The 9,948-nt window shown below is 47.7% G+C and overlaps 1 pseudogene; it reads right to left on the reverse strand.

Annotated features, from left to right (window-relative positions):
• Nucleotides 1-6,033: 6,033 nt before the first annotated feature.
• Nucleotides 6,034-7,113, reverse strand: LOC147986362 (uncharacterized; annotated as a pseudogene).
• Between the last annotated feature and the right edge of the window lie 2,835 nt (nucleotides 7,114-9,948).

The raw sequence follows: 9,948 nt of genomic DNA on the forward strand, positions 1-9,948 counted from the left end.
TTCACATAACACCACTAGAGGCTAGACAACATACATCCTATCAAAATATCAAACGAATACCAAATTCACATGACTACTCATAGCAAGACTTCTCCCTTGTCCTCAGGAACGAACGTAATTACTCACAAAGCATATTCATGTTCATAATCAGAGGGGTATTAATATGCATATAGGATCTGAACATATGATCTTCCACCAATTAAACCAACTAGCATCAACTACAAGGAGTAATCAACACTACTAGCAACCTACTAGCACCAATCCCGGACTTTGAGACAAGAATTGGATACAAGAGATGAACTAGGGTTTGGAGATGAGATGGTGCTGGTGAAGATGTTGATGGAGATTGCCCTCTCCCGATGAGCGGAGTGTTGGTGATGACGATGGTGATGATTTCCCCCTCCCGGAGGGAAGTTTCCCCGGCAGAACAGCTCTGCCGGAGCTCTAGATTGGATCCGCCAAGGTTCTGCCTCGTGGCGGCGGAGTCTCGTCCCGAAAAGTTCCTTCTTATTTTTTTCTCATTGAAAGACCTCATATAGGAGAAGATGGGCATCAGAGAGCCACCAGGGGGCCCACGAGGTAGGGGGCACGCCCTAGGGGGGGGCACCCTCGTGAGCAGGGTGTGGGCCCCCTGGCCTTCATCTTTGGCGTGGATTTTTCTTTATTTCTTTTAAGACGTTCCGTTGAGTTTCAGGACTTTTGGAGTTGCGCAGAATAGGTCTCTAATATTTGCTCCTTTTCCAGACCAGAATTCCAGCTGCCGGCATTCTCCCTCCTTATGTAAACCTTGTAAAATAAGAGAGAATAGCCATAAGTATTGTGACATAAAGTTAAATAACAGTCCATAATGCGATAAATAACGATATAAAAGCATGATGCAGAATGGACGTATCAGCATTGCAGACCTTTTGGTAAGGATGGCTGTGCAATGACCTAGTAACTTAGAATTATGATTGTGTAATGTATGGTTCTAGTACTAATTGTGAACTCTGGCTGTTTATGTACCTAGTAGTTATGCTATCCATCCTTTTGTGAGAAAATGATGGATTGTGCATTTGAACTCCACTATGTAATGTGAACAATGGTTGTGTATTCCTAGAATTCAGTTAAGTTAAAATTCAGGTTAAGTTAAGTTAACTTACATTTTCAGTTAAGTTTAGTTAAAATTATCAGTTAAATTTCAATGAACAAAATGTGGGCCTAATAATGGGCTTCTTTATTACTTTTGAAACTAACATTTGACTCTAATATTAGGCCTACCTACCACCATAAATCTACCGCCTACCTACCAGCCACCATAAATCTACTACCTACCTACCAGCCACCATTTCTACTATATAAAGCACCCCCAATTGCCACGAACAACAGCCACAATCCCTTCTCCTCCCCCTAGACGCCAGAGAAAACCCTAGGAGAGATAGAGATGGATCTTGGAGAGGTCGTCGATGAATAAGAACAGGTGCCAAGGGTAGCCAGGCGCAGAGAGACAAGAAGGAGGGAGAGAAGGCACCTGGCTCAGCGGATCCTTGCAGCACGCAACCGCAAGGACATGGAGCAGTTCCTGGAGGCATTTCCCCTTGGCTCAAACCCTAGTGATGATGATGTCATCCACTGGGCAAGGAGGAGGGCAAATTTCCATCCCTTTCAGGTCACTAGGATGAGGTGGAGTAGAATTCTGTATCCAGATGAATGAGCTGTTATGTGATGTAGTATCTAGATCCTCCTTGCTATCTACATGCATTCCCCCTTGGATCAGTTGATGCATGCAATGTAATAAATCCCAGTTCCTCCTTCTATGCTATGTGATGCAATGTATGCAGTAACTTAATGAAATAAATCCTGGATCTACCATTCTAGCTTTTTAATCTCTTTGTTCAACTGATCCCTTTCTTCCGACAACCCCGAGCCACCAAAACCGAAAATGATGGCTTTAGGTGGTTCTGTCGACCCCGAGCCACCCTAGACCAAAGTTGATGGCTATAGGTGGTTCCGTCGACCCCGAGCCACCCTAGACCAAAGTTGATGGCTTTAGGTGGTTCCGTCGACCCCGAGCCACCCTAGACCAAAGTTGATGGCTTTAGGTGGTTTCGTCGACCCGGAGCCACCAAAACTCAAAATGATGGCTTTAGGTGGTTCAATCGACCCCGAGCCACCCTGGACCAAAGTTGATGGCTTTAGGTGGTTCCATCAATCCCGAGCCACCAAAACCCAAAATGATGGCTTTAGGTGGTTCCGTCGACCCCGAGCCACCCTAGACCAAAGTTGACGGCTTTAGGTGGTTTCGTCGACCCGGAGGCACCAAAACCCAAAATGATGGCTTTAGGTGGTTCCGTCGACCCCGAGCCACCCTAGACCAAAGTTGATGGCTTTAGGTGGTTCCGTCGACCCTGAGCCACCCTAGACCAATGTTGATCGCTTTAGGTGGTTCCGTCGACCCCGAGCCACCCTAGACCAAAGTTGATGGCTTTAGGTGGTTCCGTCGACCCCGAGCCACCCTAGACCAAAGTTGATGGCTTTAGGTGGTTCCGTCGACCCCGAGCCACCCTAGACCAAAGTTGATGGCTTTAGATGGTTCCGTCGACCCCGAGCCACCCTAGACCCTAGTTGATGGCTTTAGGTGGTTCCGTCGACCCCGAGCCACCGTAGACCAAAGTTGATGGCTTTAGGTGGTTCCGTCGATCCCGAGCCACCAAAACCCAAAATGATGGCTTTAGGTGGTTCCGTCGACCCCGAGCCACCCTAGACCCTAGTTGATGGCTTTAGGTGGTTTCGTCGACCCCGAGCCACCCTAGACCAAAGTTGATGGCTTTAGGTGGTTCCGTCGACCCCGAGCCACCCTAGACCGTAGTTGATGGCTTTAGGTGGTTCCGTCGACCCCGAGCCACCCTAGACCAAAGTTGATGGCTTTAGGTGGTTCCGTCGACCCCAAGCCACCCTAGACCAAAGTTGATGGCTTTAGGTGGTTTCGTCGACCCGGAGCCACCAAAACCCAAAATGATGGCTTTAGGTGGTTCCGTCGACCCCGAGCCACCCTAGACCAAAGTTGATGGCTTTAGGTGGTTTCGTCGACCCCGAGCCACCCTAGACCAAAGTTGATGGCTTTAGGTGGTTTCCTCGACCCCGAGCCACCCTAGACCAAAGTTGATGGCTTTAGGTGGTTCCGTCGACCCCGAGCCACCCTAGACCAAAGTTGATGGCTTTAGGTGGTTCCGTCGACCCTGAGCCACCCTAGACCGAAGTTGATGGCTTTAGGTGGTTCCGTCGACCCCGAGCCACCCTAGACCATAGTTGATGGCTTTAGGTGGTTCCGTCGACCCCGAGCCACCCTAGACCAAAGTTGATGGCTTTAGGTGGTTCCGTCGATCCCGAGCCACCAAAACCCAAAATGATGGCTTTAGGTGGTTCCGTCAACCCCGAGCCACCCTAGACCCTAGTTGATGGCTTTAGGTGCTTCCGTCGACTCCGAGCCACCCTAGACCAAAGTTGATGGCTTTAGGTGGCTCCGTCGACCTCGAGCCACCCTAGACCGTAGTTGATGGCTTTAGGTGGTTCCGTCGACCCCGAGCCACCCTAGACCCTAGTCGATGGCTTTAGGTGGTTCCGTCGACCCCGAGCCACCCTAGACCAAAGTTGATGGCTTTAGGTGGTTCCGTCGACCCCGAGCCACCCTAGACCAAAGTTGATGGCTTTAGGTGGTTTCGTCGACCCGAAGCCACCAAAACCCAAAATGATGGCTTTAGGTGGTTCCGTTGCGCCCGAGCCACACTAGACCAAAGTTGATGGCTTTAGGTGGTTCCATCGATCCCGAGCCACCAAAACCCAAAATGATGGCTTTTGGTGATTCCGTCGACCCCGAGCCACCCTAGACCCTAGTTGATGGCTTTAGGTGGTTCCGTCGACCCCGAGCCACCAAAACCCAAAATGATGGCTTTAGGTGGTTTCGTCGACCCCGAGCCACCCTAGACCCTAGGTGGTTCCATTTTGAGTACTCATCAACATATCAATCATAAAAGGAACCATTTTGAGCATAGACAACATATCAATAACTCCATTAATATATCCAGCATATCAATAACTCCATTTTGAGTACTCATCAACATATCAATCATAAAAAGAACCATTTTGAGCATAGACAACATATCAATAACATTGTATCATAGGATCACATTGATTCTTAAAGTACACCACCAAAGCAAGATCACATTGTATCATAGGATGCAAGAACACACACATGAAGTATCTAGTTACCACTTGCATAGAAGTAGCTCCTCCATCCACTATGTCTACCACCAGCACCTCTCCCAGCAGTAGATGTGGAGGGAGCAGTAGATGTGGAGGGACCAGATTGCCTTGGGGCAGAGAATGTACCTCTCCCTCTCCCAGCACCTCTCCCAGCACCTGGTGCAGCACCTCTACCAGCACCTCTCCCAGCACCTCTCCCAGCTCCTCTCCCAGCACCTCTCCCAGCTCCTCTCCCAGCACCTCTCCCAGCACCTCTCCCAGCACCTCCTGTTCCAGCTGTTGGTGTTGTTGTAGGAGCTGGATGAGAAGTTCTTGTTGCTGGTGTAGTAGCAGCAGCACCAGCATTGGAATTCCTTGCAAGAGGCTTGCATAAACAAGAAGGAAAATGAGTTAGTACTTAAAAAAATGGAATATACAAGAAGGAAAACATGTTACTACTTATAAGAGGATTACCACATGTTTGTTCTTCCTCAAAGCCAGCTCAGGCTTCAACTGCTTCATGCAGCTTGTATACCTATGTCCTTGCAGTCCACAATTGCCACATGTTATAGTCCCCATTCTTGGTGTGTCCTTAGTCTTTGGAACTTCAAATTTCCCCTTGATCCTCTTCTCTTTCTTTCTTTCTTCCTCTCTTCACTTTAAATGCAGGTGGGTCAATGTCTGGACCAGGGGTCCTTGTCCAGTCATGCTCACTAGGAACTGGATAGATCATTGGTTCATAAGCTACCACATAAAATTATTTCTTGAAGAACTTGCTGACATAATCCTCTGGTTTTCTTTTGCCCTTGTTTATTGCTGAGATGGCATGGTTACATGGGATGCCACCGAGGTTCCATTTTCTGCACCCACATGTGTGCAATTGCAAGTTAATAGCGTGGGTTTGCTGCCCACTTGTAACTTGCCACAAGTCCACACCAGCTTGAATTGGTTTGCAATATTTGGCCCTCTCCTTCTCAACCTCTAGCTTCTCACTATAATGGGGTGTTATGTCCCATTTAGCATTCTTTCCACTCTCCCTATTCCTATGCCACCTCATCATCTGCTTATCCTTTATTCCATCACACATTGTCCTAATTGGTTTCTTCCTAACATCTAGGACATACTTGTTGAACACCTCAGACAAATTGTTAACTACAAGGTCAGTCTTGCAGTTTGTGTCAAATGCATGCCTTGCCCATGTTTTCTTGGGTATTTGACAAAGCCACTCCCAAGCTTCCTCACATTCAGCTCTAAGGTCATTCATTGCAATGTTAAATTTGTGTTCACTATATGCATAGGCAGCATTATCCATACACTTCTTCAGATCTTCCCCCCTAAACCCAGCATTTTGGAAGTTTGCATAGATATGCCTAAGGCAGAACCTTTGGTTGCACTTAGGAAAGACATTATTCACTGCATTTAGTAGGCCCTGGGACACATAATTAAACTAGCTAAGCTACTATCTAGCACAAAACAACCATATAGGAACAGGGACATAAGATGCAAGAACATACCTTTTGTCTATCTGACATTATTGTATATGGACCAAACTGTCCTCTTCTCCTCCTAGGCAGATTTTAAGTTGGTGTAGAAACCAACACCAGTTAGGTGTGTCCTCTTGCCCAACAATACCAAATGCTAGTGGGTATATGTTGTTGCCATCTCTACCAGTGGCAGCAAGTAGTTGACCACCAGTAGTTAACTTGATTAAGCACCCATCAACACTTGAATGAGCAAGCAAATTCAATATTTAAATCATTCAAATGCATTTCAAGATGAAACAATATGTAACTAATGCACAAGGTGAACAAACTAACCAATGAATGGTCTGCACCCCTTGAGAAACCCCTCCCTTGCTCCATTGATGCAATAGAACATAGCATGGAATCTTGGACCTGGTGGGGGATTTTTTAGTGCGTGTTGGAGTTACAGTAGTGACTACTACTCTACTCCCAGGATTTGTATCCATCACTCTCTGAGCATAGTATTTCAACCTAGGGTATTGCTTCTTGTGGTCTTCTAGCACAACATCAATAGCTAGGTTCTTTGCCCTATATGCCATTGACTTGGGCACATCCACACCATACTTCTCCATGCAGGCATCAATCAAAGTATGAGTGCCAGTTGTTAGATCAGATCTGAACAGTGACTCATACTTCTGTGCAAGCCACTTGGCACTTACCCTTGTTGTCTCTGTACTAATAGGGCAAGTGTGCTTAATTCTCATCTTCTTAATTACAAAAGTAGTTTCACCTTTTATAACTGCTACCACCATAAAGAAGTTGCAATGTTTTTGGTTGCATTCTATAATTATTCTTTGATCTGAGTTCCTATGATATTTGAAGTTTCTGCCTTGACTGATGTGTAAATTCAACACAGCCTCTCTGAATTGATGTTGATCCTTGAAACACATCTTTAGACATAATTGCTCATGTGGTGCCTCCATTTTCTCATTGTACCATTTTCTAGGAGGCCTCTGCTTTGCCCTGCTCTTCCTTTTCTTTGGCAGCACAAATGACAGTGGCTCATAACCATCATCATTAGCCTCCTTCAACAATCCTTTCTCTTCTTCATCAGATTAAGGTTTGAAATCAGGTTCCTCCTCTTGAACTACACTTGAATGTGTCCTTGTTGTATGCCCTTTCCTAACTGGAAACTTCTGTTTCTTCTTCTTCTTCTTCTTCTATTCATGTACAATTGCAGTTTCTTCATCCTGTGAAACAACTTTGTCATCTTCATCCATTTGAAAAGGTTCCTCAACATCTGTGTCACCCTCATAATGCACCACTCTTCCTCCTTAGATTCTTCATCATCTGTTTCTTCCTCTTCTATTTCATCATACTCTCTCTGCTTCTTTCCCTCATCGACCTCTATGTCATCAGCATCACCCATATAAAAAGGGTTTACATCACTGTCATCTTCACCTTCACAATCAGAACCACCACTGCCATCATATCCCTCTTCTTCTTCTATTTCCAAAACAGCTTTCAGTTTTCCTTTTACATTCTTGCTCTCTTGTGTGCAAACACCAATACCATGAGCTACACTGCAGCTGCTACTCTGACTTTCAAAGGCAACTCCTTCTTCATCAACAACATAGATGGGTGGCTCACTGAGATCATATAACACAAGCTCTTCATACACAACAGTGGATAATTCTTGCCTCTCAAACTGGCTGCAAGGAGGTGGGCATGCCCTCACTAGCAAATTTAGAACCTTACACTTCTCAACTTGCCTCTTTACTAGTTGCAACTCAGCATTACTCTCTACCATCTCCAATCCTTTCTCCCCTAAATCTGGATTCTCAGTGTGAAATAGCAGATCATATTGACTAAATCCTTGGGTTTCCATCACCGCAATCATATTCAGGTATGTTACATCTGAACTGCAGAGCTTCAGCTCAAACATTTATAAAGCATCAAAATGGAACCTAATAGCCAAAATGTCATCATACAAACTGCAAAATGAAATAACAGACAAAATTGGTTAATAAACAATTTTACTTAACATATAGGCTAACATATAAACAAAGCTTTGTTTATGTTAACATATAAACAAAGCTTTGTTTAAGTTAACATATAAACAAAGATTTTATTTACCCTTACAATATGAATAAACTAAACAATTGCTACAAAATCAAACAATGTAAACAACTATCTCAATGCAACCATAATTACTGAGTGGGTACTTAACTCACAGCAAACTGATGTTTTGTATTTTCAGATAAGTAGTTAACAGAATTGTTCACTAATGGTGCTATTCTCTAGTTAGGACTCATTTAATCCATTATGCTTCTCTGCTCTGCTCTAGCTAGGTAACGCCTAATGCTGCTCTGACAATTTTGGACTAAGAAATAACAATGTAATCCACTAATGTTGCTCTGCTCTGCTCCAGTTAGGTAACACATAATGCTGCTCTGCTCTAGTTAGGACTCATGTAATCCATTATACTTCTCTACTCTAGTTAGGACTAGCAATTAGAGCGCTAAACATGCAGGCAGTAAATCCTAACACTAACCCCCAATTTTAGTGAGCAAGAATGGAACAGTGGAGCACTTACAAAACACCACCGAAGCCATGAGTCCAGTGATGGGCGGTGCTAGGGTTGGCCACCCAAATTCACACCATTTGCAGCCTCTGCTCCATCGACAACGCTGGCTCCGCAAAATCTTCGTCCTCGCTACTGTACTCCGAGCTGGAGTAGCCGTCACTGCCATCGAGGCCTAAGAGGGGAGGTCGCCGCCGCTTGCATCGCCTCGGCCATCGCTGCCTGCCGGAGTCGCTGAGGCCATCGTCGCTAGGGCACACCAGCCGCGGGGGAGAGGAGGGCACGAGGGAGGAGCAACCGCGGTGGAGGTGACAGCGCCTAAGCACTTCTATCCATGGCTCCGGCGGCGTGGTGTGGAGGGCGGCGGGGCGGGCGGGGAGGCAGCCGCCGGCGAGGGTGCGAGAAGAAGGAAGAGGGCAGAGCGGGGTCGGGGTCTGGCTCGGTCGCACAGGCGCGACCAAAACGGTGCGAGCCGGCCTCGTCCTAGTCAGCGCGCAGTCAGTGCGCGAGCACGCGCGCACTAGCCAGCGTGGCGCCTGACGGGCGGGCCCAACCGGTCAGTTTTTCTGTCAATACGTATAAAATGCACTTTTAGTATTTTTCGCAACGGCTCGCCCCAATCTTGATACTGACACGTAAAAATTACCAATTTTGATACCAATCTGCTTCCAATGCCCCAATTGTGATACTTCTGTGCAATTTACTCGCACCGATGAGCGCGATATTTCCTCGAACCACAGAAAACCGACGCAATCTCAACCACACACACAGAACGCAGGTGGGCCGATTGCACTGCTCGCAGGCGCGGCCGGTCGGGGTCCCGCTCGGGTTCTCCGTGCGCGCAACCGCGATCCGCAGCTCTGTCCTGCCAAACGCAGAGCACGGCCCGATGCCACTGTTGGGGAACGTAGCGGAATTTTAAAATTTTCTACGCATCACCAAGATCAATCTATGGAGTCATCTAGCAATGAGGGAGAGAGGAGTGCATCTACATACCCTTGTAGATCACGAGCGGAAGCGTTCAGAGAACGTGGATGATGGAGTCGTACTCGCCGTGATCCTAATCACCGATGACCAAGTGCCGAACGGACGGCACCTCCGCGTTCAACACACGTACGGAGCGGATGACGTCTCCTCCTTCTTGATCCACCAAGGGAGAAGGAGAGGTTGATGAAAATCCAGCAGCACGCCGGCGTGGTGGTGGATGCAGCAGTGATCGCAGCAGGGCTTCGCCGTGCTTCTACGAGAGGGAGAGGTGTAGCAGGGGAGAGGGAGGCGCAAAGGCTTGGGGTGCCGCTGCCCTCCCTCCCCCCTCCTTTATATAGGCCCCCTGGGGGGGCGCCGGCCCTAGAGATGGGATCTCCCAAGGGGGCGGCGGCCAAGGGGGGGTGGAGTGCCCCCCCAAGGCAAGTGGAGGCGCCCCCACCCTAGGGTTTCCAACCCTAGGCGCAGGGGGGCCAAGGGGGGGCGCACCAGAACACTATGGGCTGGTTCCCCTCCCCACTTCAGCCCACGGGGCCCTCCGGGATGGGTGGCCCCACCCGGTGGACCCCCGGGACCCATCCGGTGGTCCCGGTACAATACCGGTGACCCCGAATCTTTCCCGATGGCCGAAACTACACTTCCTATATATAATTCTTCACCTCCGGACCATTTCGGAACTCCTCGTGATGTCCAGGA

The sequence above is a fragment of the Triticum urartu genome, chromosome 2A (genome assembly GCF_056163025.1).
Source record: "Triticum urartu cultivar PI428250 chromosome 2A, HENAU_Tu73, whole genome shotgun sequence".
In the NCBI taxonomy this organism is placed as follows: Eukaryota; Viridiplantae; Streptophyta; class Magnoliopsida; order Poales; family Poaceae; genus Triticum; species Triticum urartu.